The sequence below is a fragment of the Carassius gibelio genome, chromosome B21 (assembly GCF_023724105.1).
Source record: "Carassius gibelio isolate Cgi1373 ecotype wild population from Czech Republic chromosome B21, carGib1.2-hapl.c, whole genome shotgun sequence".
Lineage (NCBI taxonomy): Eukaryota > Metazoa > Chordata > Actinopteri > Cypriniformes > Cyprinidae > Carassius > Carassius gibelio.
The window spans coordinates 28408756-28426474 of NC_068416.1; the positions used below are offsets into that span (position 1 = coordinate 28408756).

A 17719-nucleotide genomic window follows, 5' to 3' on the forward strand; every position below is an offset into this window, starting at 1 on the left:
GTAGCCCTTTACACCTAATGTCAGCCAAAAACCACACACTGTCCGTTCAGCATGTTTGCTGTTCTTTAGAACTGAACTCTTGACTTGAATATCTCAGAGTTGTGATGGATGGGTCATCTCTCTTCAGCTCAACACAAGGTGAATAAAACAAGCATCTTTAATGTCTGTTATGAGTTTTACAGAGAGTAGTTTAACCAAAAATAGTTTAGGATGCTGAACATCCCCCAAAATATATACGTATATATATATATATATATATATACGTTCCATGGTTAATGTAATCCTAGAATCAGAATTTTGTATTATTATTATTATTATTTCAATCGTTCCTTCAGGGCTTTTGTAAGCGCTGTCTTCACATACGACTGAAGAGCAGCTCTTATGTGCACGAGCGGCGCGCGAGCCAAAAATGTGCGATCTATTTGAATTCTATTTAAAAAATTGCCTCTTTAAAATTCTATGGAGAAATTATCTTTAAGAAAAAAACAGCACATCTTGCACCAACATTAATTAAAATCTATTAATCCTTTAGTCTTTTTGAATTAATTTTATTGGCTCATTTATTGTTGTGAATTTTGTCCAACTTGTTGTAGAATTTATAGTATATAATCTGTTAACGAATACACAGCTATATCGTTTCTAAATGTGCAGGTTGTTTCTTCATTCATAACAAATGCTATAAAATTAATAATGAAAAAGAATTATTATTTGTCTGGTAATGACAGGCTAGACTTATTATAACAAACGTAACAAATGGAATGAGCAATTTACTTATTTACTATTACACATAATATTTTTTAGTAGTTTTTAAGTCTTGTATTTTTAATGGAATCTCCTGAATTAATCCAATTATGACACAATGTATCATGCTCATTTATTTTAAGTTGATTTTCAAAACTCTGTGACTTTGAGTATTTAGTATATTTAAAAGACTGTATACAGCCAAACAGCTCAAATTCTTGAGAAAATTACAAAACCCACGATTCATTTTTTACCGTGTATTGTTAAAATAACTGGAGGTGAAGAATAATAGAAAAAATGGTCATATTCACTCAGTGTTCACAACTATAGGCTATATCTAAATTACAGTTAAATTAATTGTATACAGTTGAGTTTTAGGCATTAAAACAGTCCAGTACTTTATTCTAAATAAAGTTTATTTTTATATTGATATAATGAAGGTTTCTGTGCCTCCCCAGATTGGTTGCTGGCCCCTTCCTGTGAAAACACCAGTTTCCGTTTGCTTTTCTTCTCAAACTACTCGAAGCAACTTTGTTAATCCCTGACCTGAACTTTACTGTGAACAGTTTTGGACTGCTGACTTGAACTGGATGCGAGACCCGTGAGCTGATCCAAATGCCACTGTGTGACTATCTTCACATCTATAAATTAAGAAATGTGCGTCCTTGAAAGCATGCCATTTTCTATTTACTTTAACTTTGTAGGTAATATCAATGGTATGACATATTTCAGAGGCATCCGAAATTACAAAAACATATTTAATTGGTTGATCAAAATTATTGCTAGGAACAATTTTGTAGTTACTATTCGGATATTGGACATGTCTAGCGTCCCTAATTATATGACCCTAATGGAAAAAAAAAATGTTTAACATTACATCAGTTCATACATTTATTGCAACAGTTCTATCAAATTGAACTCTGTAAAAAGGAATATATCTATAACAATTTCCCTAAACTCTTAACGCACCAACAGACCTACAACACACAAGTGACAAAACAGGTAATTTGGGTCAAATATGGACGAACCCAGATGTTGGGTTAAATTATGTAATTACATTTTTAACCCAAAAATTGGGTTAGTCCATATTTGAACCAAAGTTGGGTTGAAACAATCCAGCATTTTTTACAGTGACCCTAACACATTACACTACATCTACCAAAACACTGCAAAAATGTCTCAAAAATTAATTATTATTCCTAAACTCAAACACATATTCTCCTTCAACAGGAACATTTAGTCAATCATAGCACAATATCATAAAAACAATAACATCAGCTGAAATTACAGAAACTGCATTATTTTATGTGTCAGGTCTGCCCTTATACAATATACAGTATATTGCATTGATCATAGATTGTGTTTTACACTACAGTTTCTTTTTCTTTTGGGGTTTAGTTATTGCATGCATGTTGTTGATTTTGCTTCAGAAATTCAGTGCAAAAATTGAATGACCCATCTCAGATAGCTTTATGAACGGTTTATGGGGGAACAAAGACAGACACAGCATTGCTGCAGTAAATACTTCATTTATTTATAATTTATGTCATTATGTGAAAATACTAAATTTGCAGAACAGAAAAAGCCACAGTAGAATAAAAAGTAAATAAATAAACATGATCTAATCTTCCCAAACTTCTAGGTTTGTAAGTTAGTTGTAAGTTAGTCTTAAAGATGTTATCTGTAAATGTGAAAGCATTTGTAAATTTGACTGTAAAATTTCATTTTGGTCTTGTTTGAGCTTGTGTGTAAAAGAAGTTCAAGCATTTTAAAGGTATGTTAACTGTATGCATTTTGTGTCAAAGCAACAAGAAATGTGTTAATTGTACACAGACGGATGTTGTGCTAACTGTGTTAAGAGTTTAGGAAACTTGTTAAAAGTATTGTAAAAATTGTCATATCGATTATAAAAAACTGTATTCCTCGTGCACATTAAGTCATGTGACTATGTGCTATGAGACGGGATAAATTGACTAACAGCGCACTGATTTAATTCCCACCATCTTCATGTTGTTTTGGTCGTTCTGCAATGAGCGCATTTATTGTGTCATGTGTACGTCTGCACTATTAAGTGGCCTAGTTTTCAATCTCCTAGTTTTATTTTGTTCACTTTGACTCATTGCATGGAAACGGTGCTTTATTCGCAAATGTTTTATGCGATATTCTAGTTTTGGATGGAAACATGGAGCTTTTTGAAATTCCGAATCAGTTAAACCATTGTGTTGCAAAATGATTTACTGTTTTGAAGTGCAGTGAAACGGCTGACAGGACAGGAACGTTAGTTTTTCTAACATTTAACTTAAACACGTCTCATCAGACCGTAGTTCCTGTTGTTTGAAGCTCATGTGGCAGTTAGCACCTGTTTCCTCTCCGAGTGACAACTCGAGATACAGAGGCCCCACGTCTAAATACAACACATTTCTTGTTAAGATAAAAAAGAGAGATGCAGTTGAGAGTGTGTGGCAGTTAAAGTGTTGGCCTAGAACTGAAAAAGAAAGCGTGATAGTTTATGGCTATACGTATCTCTATTTAAACAGAATGTACAAAGATAACTAGCTGAAAAAAACCCACACAACCCTTAAATTAGAGCGATGCGTGTGAAAGTTTTGTTTGTTCCTGTGTTAACTGTTCCCAGACACCAAGCAGTTTCGACACACATCTGGCGTGAAATCCATGGGGGCCAGATGTGGGCCGGATCTGGGCCAAAACTGCTTGGTGTCTGGGTTGAAACAGTAGCATTTTCTTTCAGAATATCATGCTGGGTATTAATATTCAAATAAAGTAATGTGTGGTTAAGACACACAGCTCTGATGCTGCTGTAATCAGAAAATCTAATTCTTTTAAACTAGCTATAACATAAAACACTCTGTTTATGAATTTTGACCTTATGAACATGTTGTCTACCATAAGCTATAAATAGACACTTTAGATGACATTTATTTGCGGTAGGAACTTCCCCCAGATGACATGTATCTGTGGGAAGTCGTGGCCTAATGGTTAGAGGGTTGGACTCCCAATCGAAGGGTTGTGGGTTCTAGTCTCGGGCCGGCAGGAATTGTGGGTGGGGGGAGTGCATGTACAGTTCTCTCTCCACCTTCAATACCACGACTTAGGTGCCCTTGAGCAAGGCATCGAACCCCCAACTGCTCCATGGCGCTGTAGCATAAATGATGAACACTGCTCCGGGTGTGTGTTCACAGTGTGTGTGTGTGTGCACACACTTTGGATGGGTTACATGCACAGCATGAATTCTGAGTATGGGTCACAATACTTGGCCATATGTCTTAATTGGCAATAAGTCTTAATATTTTTTTTTCTTTCATTGTTTCCCTTTGTCCAATCTGTAGTCACATTTCCAAAACTCTACACACAGATGTTGTGATCATACCACTAACAGTTCATGTTGTTTTCACACAATATTCAGTCAATCAACATGTTTCTAAAATGCTTACAAGCTTACCCTGTACCAAAATAATGGATCTTTCTTATCTTTTTACAAATGCTTAAACACAGCGTGACAGAAATGAAGACCTGATGTTCCAAACTAAATAGTGTAAAGCCTTTACTTCTGCAACAACAGCAACTCAAAATATTGAAAATAACATATCTACATAAATAATAATGTAACAATTGTTAAGCATTTTTGAGGGATAAATTAACAGGAGAAATCTGAACTATGTATGTTTATGTTCGTTTGTTTGTTTTCCCTCTTACAGTTTTTTTTTTTTTTTTTCAATTGCTAACAAGCGTTTACCAAAACTTAAGGTACTTTTTCTGAACTCTTAACACAGCAACACACATACATCAGAAAATAGATAATTTTCTGGCCAAAACCACATTTTGTTAACCTATTGGCTAATTGTGTGATGTATGTGTGTTGCTCTGTCAAGAGTTTAGAAAAAAGTACTTTAAGTATCGGAAAATGCTTTTTAGCAATTGAATTATATATATATATATATATATATATATATATATATATATATATATATATATATATATATATATATATATATATATATATATATATATATAGGCTATATGTTTTATCATCCTTCATCTATTTTGTAACGAATTCAAGTGTAACCATTACGAAATATTGTTATTAAACCACTTCAGTAATAAATAATGTGCTTACTGGTCTTGATTCAACATTAACCTATTGCACGATATAGACAACACTCTCCCACATATTTATTTATTCTAACTGTACTTATTTCTGTTGTTGGTATAAGTGGCAGTGGGGGATAATAGACAAGAAATGTACAGTTTTATACCATCTTTCTGATAACGTTTCTTCAGTCCTTCAGCAATCCTCCAGCCTGAACCACCTCACAACATTAATATTTAATGATATATTATATAGTGACTGTTACAGTCTTTGTCACAGAATACACTTAGTTCAGATGGAGCTGACTGTCTGAACGCTCTTGCTTGCTCAAATTTATTCTCAAGATCTGAGGAAAAAGTATATTTTCCATGTTAATCTAATCTTTGTGATGTAAAGAGCTTTTTTATTATTAATTCTGGACACTATGATGCTTTATATTACATCCATGTATATTATCTTCATTTTTTCAACAGATGATGAAAAAAATTAAAAGAAATTCAATCATGGCAGAAGATCTGTGGAGCGTCACAGACCATCACCGAGAATTCAACTAAAAGAAAAAGAAAAAATGCCAAACCAAGAGAGCAAGAGACAATCTTCAGGACCAGGAGAGAAACAGACGCTGAGACTAACCAGAAGAAACAGCATTAACAGCGGAATACCAAACTGTGAGTGTTCATCATATTAAATATAAAACACTGTGACATGTCTATCATCAATACATAATCAACAATAGCTTTTTATATAAAAACTATGAGGATAATCAGATGATTGTGTTTTTCATGTCTAGTTTGTGATGATCCAGACAGTTTTATTCTGAGTGACTCTCAGACGAGGTGAGATTCTCACTGATGACACACACACACACACCCACACACACGCACACACACACACACACACGCACGCCCACACACACACACACCCACACACATACACACGCACACACACACACACACACACGCACACACACACACCCACACACATACACACGCACACACACACACACACACACGCACACACACACACACGCACACACACACACACACGCACGCCCACACACACACACACACCCACACACACACACACACGCACGCCCATACACACACCCACACACATACACACGCACACACACACACACACACGCACGCCCATACACACGCCCACACACATACACACGCCCACACACATACACACGCACGCCCACACACACGAAAACACACAAACACACACACACGCACGCCCACACACATACACACGCACGCAACTAAAGGCAGGTTTATATTAAATTTACATCTTTAATCCATAATCAAGTCTTAATATATTTCGTGCTCAAGCTCATGCATTAAGTTTGCCACAAAGCACAGATAGAAGTAGCCTTCATTGTGAAAAAGGAGAGATATTAATTATTTATTAATAAACACGTGTTTTCTTGTCTCTCTCTCTTTCTCTCTCATGTAGGCTTTGTGAGAAAAATTCACCAAACAAATAAAATAAAACCAAACAAGAATTGTAATGAAGATAAAACAAATAAGAATAAATGCTGAGCTCACACTCAGCATCACCCACGCCACGCAAATCATGCACTCGTATATTTGACACACCTGCATTTACAGTTTTTTCAATACCTTTAAAAACATTCCTAAACTCTTAACACAGTTAGCACAACATCCGTCTCTGTACAATTAACACATTTCTTGTTGCTTTAACACAAAATGCATCCAGTTAACACCCATTTAAAATGCTTGAACTTCTTTTACACTTTTTTTTTTTTACATAAAATATACATTTTATAAAGCTATTCTGAGATGGTCATTCATTTTTTGAATTGAATTTCTGCAGCAAAAGAAACAAAATGCATGCATTTACAACCCCCCCCCCCCCAAAAAAAAAAGTCTATTGTATAAGAGCAGACCTGATGCATACAATAAAGCAGTTTCTGTCATTTCAGCTGATGATAGTGTTTTTGTCATTGTGTTATGATTGACTAAATGTTCCTGTTGGAAGAGAACATGTGTTAGTGTTTTGAATGATTATTTGATTTTGAAACATTAGTTTTGGGGTTTAGTTTACAGTGTGTGATTCTTAGCATGAAATGAACCGTTTTGCCAGTTGGTGCGTTAAGAGTTTAGGAGAGCGTTTATTTTAGCTGCAGCTGGCTGGGCTCTTTAAAAAGCTTAGTCTTGGATCAGTTTGGTCTTTTTGTTTCTGTTTTTGGTTTGGTTCGTACCCTGTGTGTGTGTGTGTGTGTGTGTGTTCTGACTGGAATATTTGAGAATAGTTTTAAAGTATTTCTATGTGTTTTGTTTATTTCTTTGCTTTGGTCTGTCCAGTCCTCCCCTTTTCCCAGAATATTATTGTTTATTATTTACTATAATATTGTTTATTTTACAATATTACCATGGCTAAATAAAAGCTTTGTTTTTATACGGTATTTAGTGTTTGTGTCCTTTTCTCACACCGCAACTCCATACATTCTTTTGTTGGCATCGGTGGGCCCGAGCAGTGGGTTGTCAGGCTCCCCTCCCTTTGGGGAGCTAGAACGTAACAATGACAAATGCATGTTGTTTTATTAAAGGAATTTTAAAATTTAAATTAAAATATACGCCTAATAATAGGTGAGTATAGATGTTTTGCATATTAATCCATGTAGCCTTGCTCACTAAAATAAGCTACCACTTTTAATGCTCCGATGCAAAGAAAAACACAATTTCACATAATTAATATAATATAAATAATACTGCACACCTATTAAATGTGTCAAATCTAAAATATGGTGTAATGCAGTGTAGCTTATAGAAAATATAAGCACAGGTTCATAGGATTGAAGGATAAGAAATGCACATAACTTCATAAGCACTAAATAAATGTTAAGGATAAATCTTTCATAAATAAAACTATGTTCTAAATTGTTATCAGATTATATTTGTGATGACTTTATACATCATATTTTGCAATAATATTCTTAAAATATGTTGAGAATATTTTCTATTTAAAAAGTCTCTCTTTAGAAAAGGATGTTTCAGAAGGGACAGCGTGTTTTGAGTAATGAGGGAGAGTGAAATATACTGTGTGTTATTCAATTGATAACGTGTGCATTACAGTAAGAAGGTTAAATGCCATACATGCTATTTTTATTATTTTTGGGGGTTATAATGCATCAATATTTTTTTTTTTTTAAGATCCAGATTCACAATTTAGCAACTAGAGGACGATGGGATCCTGGACCATGATGCCCAGGACTGATTATTATTATTATGAAGTCTTCTTACCTTTACAATTTGATAAATACAAGCTTTTTAAAAAATTAAGTATTTAATAATAAACAATATAATAATAATAGAATTTATAGAAGTTTAATAACAGTTTTAAAGTCATTCCATGATCCAAATTTTTTATATTTTCAAAAAATGTTTATTAAATTATTTTGCTATCTTTATTAAGTTCAGTTTTACATTTTTGACTTCATTACATGTTTATTATTATTGTTGAAAATAATAAAATAATAAATTATTTTAAATACTATAAGATTCATGTCATAAAATTGTATTTAACATTCAATAAATTAAAATATTGATAAAATAAATTTTCTTTTTTAACTTGGCCTACTAAATTAATTTGAACAAACAAACATGAGTTTGCACATTTAACCAGGAGTGTTAAAGTTTACTTTGTAAAAAACAAAAAAACAAATATTAATAAGCCAAACCATAGTGTCCCAGTTTTGAGCATGAGCTGTCCCACTTTAGAAAATTAGAGAAATATTTCTGGTTTAGATAGGTGAACATCTTTGTGATTTTTCATTTTGATGTATTATGTATTATTTTGGCTTCTTGTGGAAATATGATGCACAAGTCAAACAAAGCGTCCCACATTACCCTAATCACCCTAAGTTGTAGTCAGTTCAGTTCAGTGTTTCAAAGTCCAATTCTTTTCCTCGAACCGGTTCTTTTTTTTTTTTCTTTTTTTTTATCGGCTCGTTGAACCGGTTCACAAAGCAGATTCATCAGTTCCTGACGTCATCAAGCGTTAACGGTTCTACACATGTCTTTTCTAACAACTCTCAATGCCAAAAAAGAGAAAGTGGTGACATTTGCCAAGTATAACCCATATTCAAAACTGGTGGTCTACATTTAACCCAAACACACACACACACACACACACACACGTGCCCACAAACACACACATACACCATCCAGCTCCCGCCGACCATAGTTTGTGTGCTCATATTGAAACATTATGAAGTTATGACACGACTGACTGATCAGTATTGACTAGCCTACAACTTGGACAAAACTTACCAAACGTTCTCAGCTCATGTTTTATCATTATATTTTATTATTTTTGAGTTCTTAACTACTTCGGCTGTGTGTTCTGCGTCATCAAGCTGGAACTCAAGTGTTGATTCAGTTTAATTGAGAACCGGCTCAAAACAACGATTCGTTTCAGAACCAAACATCACTATTGTCCAGGCGCGCTGGAAGCTGTTTCATGCCGGGGGGGCTGAGGGCTGCGTTGGAAAATATGTGTCGTCATTATGTTGTGACTGACGACATGAAATTTCTGTACTAGTCTTCACCCCTGGCGTGATTGTTACTGTTTTATACACAAAAATTGTACTTGTACTTTGATGTTTAATAAAAAATAAAATAAAAAAATAAATAAAAAATAAAAAAAATCTCTGTACTGTTTAGGCTATGTGTTGTAGCCATTAAAGAAAACACATTTGGGTTCATATTTATTTAAATATTATAGGCTAATGTAATTTTTATATTATTTAATCAATGTTTATTATGAAAGTGAGCATGCAGCATGAGAAAGATATGATACATCATGCGCAATAGCCTATGAGATATGGAGTGGGTAAGACATGATTTTGACCACTTTATTGAGTTTTGTTTTGTAGAAAGACTCTGTTTAAAAGACTTTCGCTTTGTATAAATTGTATCTTAATTTTGATCAATATTTTATCAACCCATTGCCTGTATTTAATAAACAAGCAAATATATTAGCAGACAATGTAATAAGGTGCTGGCACATCACTTGTATTGCACGTGAACTCGAGGGCGCAGAAACTCAGCTTGTGCCTCACAGACAGTTCTGAGAAATATAGGCTATCTATTATAGAAAGCTTAAAAATGTCTACTTTTAAACGAAAATATTCAAAACGAAAAGAAATAGGCAACTCTCTGAATATGTAGGCCTAATCCATATGAAATGTGCATTTCTCTCTGGCGTTCATGGCGAGTCCGCATCCTCTTTGCAGTGACACAGAAAACACCATTTTATTAATAAACAATTAAATCCTGTCTCCTTGCTATTTTTGACAAATTCATAATCATTTCTTTATGGCAAAATTATGCATGCAGTCGTGCGCTTGAGAGCGGCTAGTAAACGCCCATTATTCTGATCGGAACAAAGCATGACAAATTCTACATTTCATTTTCTCCATAGAAATGAGAGGCCAAGTCACATGTCAAATATTTTTTTTTTATTTACAATAATAGTGATTGTCGGAAGAGATGGCTTCCCTTGGCTTCAGAGAGAAAACGCCACTGAGAACGGAGATGGTCATGACATCCTTTGTTTGAGAAGAATTCCCATCACTATTTTTACTTTTCTTAACTGTGTTACCCGAAAAAAAGTCCGAAATACGTTTCTGCTGCTTATTGCTAGCCATGACCAAACAAGTGTGAGGTGACGGAAGCATTCCTGAGGAGGCTAGGTTAGTCTTTTATCAACGAAATATTAAAATAATTAATCATTAGTTTATATCTTATACACTATATCTTAATCCCACATTAAACACATTGTTATGTTTGTTTATTTTTTATTTTTATTTTTTTTCACGTTTTTAAGTACAATATTAGGTTAGTCCACAGCCCCCCACCAGAACCACAACACTGCACGGTTTTGGTGTCTCTCTTATCTTACACACACGTTTGAGGTCTTGGAGTCTTCTCAATCTTCACACTCATATATGATGTTAATGTTTTTTTGATGATCCATTATTAATTTCCTTGAATCTAATTTGTCTTGATGCTATTTCATCAACTTTGTAGTCTATGCTTCAATAAAATGAATATGGGGAAAATTGTGTATTGAAAATTCTTGGAAAACATCATATTATAGGGAGGCTCATAATGTGTTTATTTTAGACTTGGAAAAGCTACATATTATTAATTATCGGGATCATTTTTTACTTAAGACACAAACATTTTTGATCAGATAAATGACATCTGGAACAACAAAACACCAGAAAGCTATAATTGTTTATATTTAGTAACAAATATGCCAATTTTTTTTGTGAAATACCTTTATTAATTATTATTTTGTTATTTCATTATTATTATATACATTAAAGCAGAAGATGATCATAGATTGAGTTCTGACATTTCAAACAAAATACAAAATCACCATTATTGTTATATGTGAATTAATAACTTATCAACATTCACTGAATTAACCGGAGAAAATGTCACTTGTTTCAAAATGGATTTAAGGCATTATAAATTAAATGTTTATCAGTAAATATGTTTTATAGTTATCATAAAACATAATATTGACTGCAGTCCACTAGAGGGCGCAAATAGATCTTTTCTTTTACTCGAAGTCCTTTAGTTTTAGGTTAAAGACGGTGAAGAGAAATCAGGGATCTGCAGCTGGATAATAATATATAATAATATCACACACTCTTAAGAATAAAGGTGCTTGAAAGTTTCTTCAAGAGATGCCATGGAACCATTCAGTCAAAGGTTTTTTAAACAACCATCCAAATGTTTACCAAACTAACTTCTGTGGACTTCCTCTGACTCAGAAGTGGAAGAATAACATGTTCACTTTTACTAATATTCAGCTGCAATATCACTTCATTGTGTTGATGAGTAACAGAAAAGAACAGATCTGTTTGTGATACAGAATGATCCTCATTTCAGCTCAACACAGTCACACTGTTGTTTCTAGTTATGTTCTAAAGGGATTTTTTTTGTATGAATTCTGGACATTAATGTGTTGTTTGCATTATAATTACAATCGTGGCAGAAGATCTGTGGAGCATCACAAACTGCAGGAGGACTGAACATCAGGACAAGAGAAAAAGAGACAATCTAATGAATCAGGAGAGAAACAGACACTGAGACAAGACAGACAGAACAGCATTAATACAAACTGTGAGTATTTATGATGTTAAAGATGAAACTCAATCCAGTTCTAGCTCAGTTCTTTTCAGATTTAGGAAACCATGTGCACACCAGAATCTGTGCAAAAATTCAACCTCGTCTCCTCCCCAAAATCACCAAATATACAAATGCATAACCCATCTACATAACACGAGTTTAACACTGTCAAAGTTACAAGTCGTTAAGGAAATATGAGATATGGACTATAAATGCCATTTGTCCCATACTTTAATTTTTTATTGCTAAATTTATCCAATTTCCTTCAAAATATCAAAATAAATCAAAATATTCATAAAAACAAAACTGTTTAAAATAGTTCTGAGATAAATATTTTATATTCTTACATTTAACCAGTTCAAATTCAATCAAATGCAGTTTTGCTAATAAAGTCGGCAACACTTTAGAATAAGGTTCCATTAGTTAATGTTAGTTAATGTAAAGTGACCGTCTTTTACTTTTTTTTTTTTTTTTTTTTTTATGGGGAAATAGATATGTCTATTATATTACTGTTTTTAAATATATTACTATTACTATATTACTACTGTAAAAAATATTTTCTCATAACAAAAGATCTGAGTTTAAAGATGAATTATTGTGCACACTTCTCGCTGTCATTAAAACATAGCATGCCACAGGAAAGATGATCAAGAGCATCCTCTACAAATATGTCTAAATTCAGATAACTTCTACGTAATGGCTTTATTTAATTTCAGTCCTTATCTCCACCAGCGAGAGTGGAATAAACTGTTTAATGGAAACGTGTATAGGCCTATTGACATGAAAACAGAGTTTAAAATCCTTGTTTAGGAACTTTATAAATTTCCTCATTACAACATCTCAAAAATAGGGACATCAGCCTCCTCATGATCTACTAGACATAATGATTTCAGAAGAGTTCACAATAATCAAATATAACATCTAATTTGTCAGGTAAGAATCCATCATGCTAATTACATAATTAAATTGAGAATCAAATTCAGAATTAAATTCAGTCACAGTTCAGTTAAATCCATAAAATCAATTGCTAGAAGATGAATCTCTTTCATCAGTGAGAGATGTGATCACTGTGTGGGGGATTTCTGGTTACTGATTATAACCTGGTCTTACTGTAAGAGTGGCGCAATGTTTTTTCTTTGATATTTAAAGGGTGTGTTAGTAATATGTGCATGTAGGTGGGCAGACAAAAAAAAAACCTATTACTTATTAAGAAAATTGGGACAACACATTTAGACTGTGCACTAGAAATGCCGACTCATAAAACTAGCAGAAGTGAATTCGTACGCGCCCTAAGTTCACCTGCGCCGTGCGCTTAGATCGTTAAAATAGGGCCCCTGATCTTAGTGCTCATTTGTGCACCCATGGGCGTGCTGGTCTAAAAAAGAGGTGTGTTCAGGTGCATTACTATTTTAAGGAGCTGAAAATAGACTGCGCCATAGACCAACTCAAACCTGGTCTAAAGTCTAAAATCAATGTTTTATTTTTGTTATTTAAAGAGGACTATATATTTCGTAGAATATATATATATATATATATATATGCCTACATGTTATAATGGATATTCATCGCATGCATCAGAATCTATTTGCTCGCACACGATCAGCTCCGTTTCATCTCAGAGACACGTTTAATCTTTGCGCTTGCCAAAATAAATATCAAATCTGTCATGGCACCAGTGCAACTGGCTCTTAAAGGGAATGGAAGATGGATTCTGATTGGTTTATTTCACATTACACCCCAAAAAACACCCATTGCTCATTAAGAGAATAGGGACAAACTGTTTAGACTATGTGCCCGGGCGCGAATTTGCGTTTAGATCGTTAAAATAGGGCCCAACATTTTCTGTGTCAGATAAGAATGCATTGTGCCAATTACATAATTAAATTGAGAATCTAATTCAGAAATAAATTCAGTCACAGCAGTAAAATCATTTGCTAGAAGACGAATCCCTAGATTCAGTCAGAGATATATATCTGACTTCAGAGAGACACACAGCAGCATGTGAGAGTTTCACTGCAGACACACACACACACACACACACACACAAACACACACACATACACACACACACACACTCTCACACACACACACACACATACTCTCACACACACACACACACACACACACACACACATACACACAAACACACACACACACACACACACGTGCACGCACATACACACACACACACACACACACACACACACAAACGTGCACGCACATACACACACACACACACACACAAACGTGCACGCACATACACACACACACACAGTTGAAGTAGCTCAACTCTTGCTGATTTAGGAAAAAATCTTACAAATAATGTGCATGTCAATCCTAAATATAGGACTCATAAATTCTCATTCTAGAAGTCCTCCAGAGTTTTGACACTAAAATAAGATCTTAAATCTGTGAAAGGTTAGGAGTAGTAAAGATGACTCCTGAGTTTCCTAAAACAGCTGTTTCCAGTAATCTGCCTCAGAACCTAAACTTTCTAGAAACATTTGATGATAATGAGCTTTTAAAAAGGTCTTATGAGAAAGCAACTCAGATTTTCCTTTGGTTAAATCCTTGTTTTCATTACAGTTTTTTTCTGATCGCTTAAGCACATTTTTTTGTAACTATTGGCTATTTTTGTAACTATTTGGCTATATTTGACGTGATGCCTGGTCATTATCTCCACATGCCTCCTTCATTGCCTGTAATTCTAATGAAGATGACGGTCGTACACTTTCCAGCACCAGGCAGAGAAGAACTCCTCGATGGGATTTAAGAATGGAGAGTATGGAGGGAGCTTGAGTAAGTGCCATGAAGGATGGGTGGTCTGTAAACCAGTTGCGGACCAAAGCAGCCCTATGGAAACTAACATTGTCCTATATGATGACATATCGGGTATGCTCTGGTCTCTGAGCAGTGAGCATGTCATGTAAGGTGTCCAGGAATACAATAATGTGTGCAGTGTTGTATGGGCCTATGGTTGCATGATGGTGAACAACACCATTTTGGCTTATAGCTGCACACATGGTTATGTTACTACCACGTTGTTCTGGGACATTGATGATGGCACGGTGTCCAGTAATGTTCCTGCCACATCTCCTGGTTTTACTGAGGTTAAAACCGGCCTCATCTACAAAAAGTAGCTCATGTCCCATGGCATCTGCTTCTAGTTCCATCACTCTCTGGACAAGACAAAACGAATGCAACACATCAGGCCCATGCACAGCACTACAGTATGCACTTCCAAATTCAGAACCAATGACACTATAGCTTACCTGCACATAGTCATATCACAGTTGCTTTACACCTTCTGTGTTTCTCTCGAAAGGAACTCTGTAAATTTGCTTCATTCTTATTCTGTGGCGCACAAGTACACGACTCAGTGCAGAAATGCTATTTTGAAAGATGGTGTCATTATCATTTATGCGCTGCTGTCTTATTGCATTATTGGCAATCACCATGTTCACTACATGGGTCTCTTGCTCTGGAGTGAACATTCTTCCTCTGCCCCCAACATCTGGACGTCTAGCAATTCTTTAAAGTAACAATTTCAGTATTTTTGCATGTATGGTACTGTTGTGTTTCTTATTAGAGTATGGCAGTGCTACAAAGTACTAACCAATTCTGATTTCGAAATGTCCTAATGATGCTTGCCACAGTGTAGCGGCTCAAATTAGGCTGAACCCGTTGGCCAGCTTCCCTCAGGGTCATCCCATGGTTGATGACATAGCTCTGATGTCATCAGTTATTCTATTTCTTACTCTTCTTACCCTTCCTCTGTCCCCTCCTCGTCCTCTTCTTGCTCCTCCTTGTCCTCTTCCTCTAAGCCTCTCACTTCTTCACCTCCACGTCCTCTCCCTCGGCCTCCTCTGATTCTCACTCTTCTCACTCTTACTGCTCCTTCCATTGAACTCCACACAGACAGCTTACCTGTGACTTATTTATAGTGCTTAGGCTGATTGCAAAGTGAACTAATGATCTAAAACAGTTTTCACATGTGAAAGTGTGCCAGACAGTTGGCAAAATAGTGTTAATGATAGCCATACATGTGTATAATTTTGCTAGGAGTGTGTTGGAAATTTGGTAATTGAGTGTAAGCAGTGAGTGGTGTTTAAAGTTCTGCAAAAAGAGTGTCGTGCAGTGAATTGTGCCTACAGTTTTGCAAAGTGTGTGTTACAAATACAAAATTGCAAACTGAGTGCAAAGCAGTGTTTGTGCTTTAAGTTTTGCAAACTCAGTGAGTGGTTTTGCTATACGTATTAATAGTTTTAGAAATTGTGCTACAAGAATCACGATTAGAGCTTAAGCATTTAGAAAAAAAGTAATTTAATTATAAATATATTACCTTCTTACTTTATTACTCAAGTAAAAGTAATTCAAATATTGAGTACAAGAAAGTGCTACATTTGTATTGTTCTTAAGTATTAAAGATAAAACAAACAACAACTTTTATTAATGAAATGTAGTGCAGTAAAGAGTATGATATTATGCTTTGGAATGTAGTGAAATAAAGTTCCACACACACACACACACACACACACACACACACACACATGGTTAAAAGCCTGTTCCCTGTCATAATATGTCTTCTCATAAATTGAAAAACACTCATTCAGCTCAACACAAGATGATTAAAACACACTTGTGGTTAAAAGCCTCTTTCCAGTCATAATGTGCGTCTTCTCGTAAATTGAAACACCCTCATTCTGCACCACATCAACAGACATCTCAGAAATGTGTTTCATGTTTCTTCTCTTCATCTCACCACGAGGTGATTAAAACACTCATCTTTCATTTTTTTGTTAAGAGTTTTTATTCATTTATCATGGAAGCTGTTAAAGTAGCCCCACTGTGAGACTAAAATAAATAAAATAAAATACACAGTGACATAGCAAAGATTGTAATTATAATATATTGTATTATAGTCTAATAACACCAACACAAGAACAACAGACTGGAGATTGATGAAAAAGAAAGAGGTCTGCTTCTAAACAAATGGTTTTATCTCTTTTACATCACTGATGTAGAAACATGTTTTACTGAACAGTGTTTTATTCCTGTACATGAATTGATTCAATAATATATTTCTGTTTTGCCTCAAGAAGCAAAGTAAAGTCCATGTGCTGCATGCAAGAAAGAGCTCAATCTGATTACCAATGTTCAAATTGGTAAAAATGATTTTTGGGGTGAACTATCAGTTTTATAAACTCTATAGTGTAGATTGGGGAGAGGGTCCTGAGGACCACTATCCTGAAGAGTTTAGCTCCAGGTCAAACTAAACGAGCTGATCAAGGTCTTACAGATAACTAGAAAGCTACAGTCTGGTGTGTTTGACTAGGGTTGAGCCATAAACTCAAATTAAACACAGTATTGTAACATTTACTGTAATTTCACAATGGTATTTGTAGTTAAACTGGTTACACAAATGATAATCAATGCGCAGACAAAGCCTTAGTTTGTGTATATGAAGAGATTTCATATTTGTTTTATTTATTTGTTTATGTAATGTGGGATTTGTTTTAATACTTCACTTTAGTTTCTTTAGTTTAGTTTTTTGACATTTCAGTTTCACAAAGAACTGTGCAGAATTTTATAAACCTCATTTTGTTAAAAACAAATAGAAAATCATATTGTTAAAAATCATTAATTCTAATTGCATTAAGTGAACGATTACATGCCTACTGTTGACTGTTACTGGTTC

The 17719-nt window shown here is 34.6% G+C and overlaps 1 long non-coding RNA gene across 1 annotated transcript; it reads left to right on the forward strand.

Annotated features, from left to right (window-relative positions):
- Nucleotides 1-7280, forward strand: LOC127986336 (uncharacterized). The gene is made up of 4 exons (XR_008160796.1): nt 1-138; nt 5323-5517; nt 5640-5685; nt 6308-7280. It is a non-coding gene; the product is annotated as an uncharacterized LOC127986336 (long non-coding RNA).
- The last annotated feature ends 10439 nt before the right edge of the window (nt 7281-17719 follow it).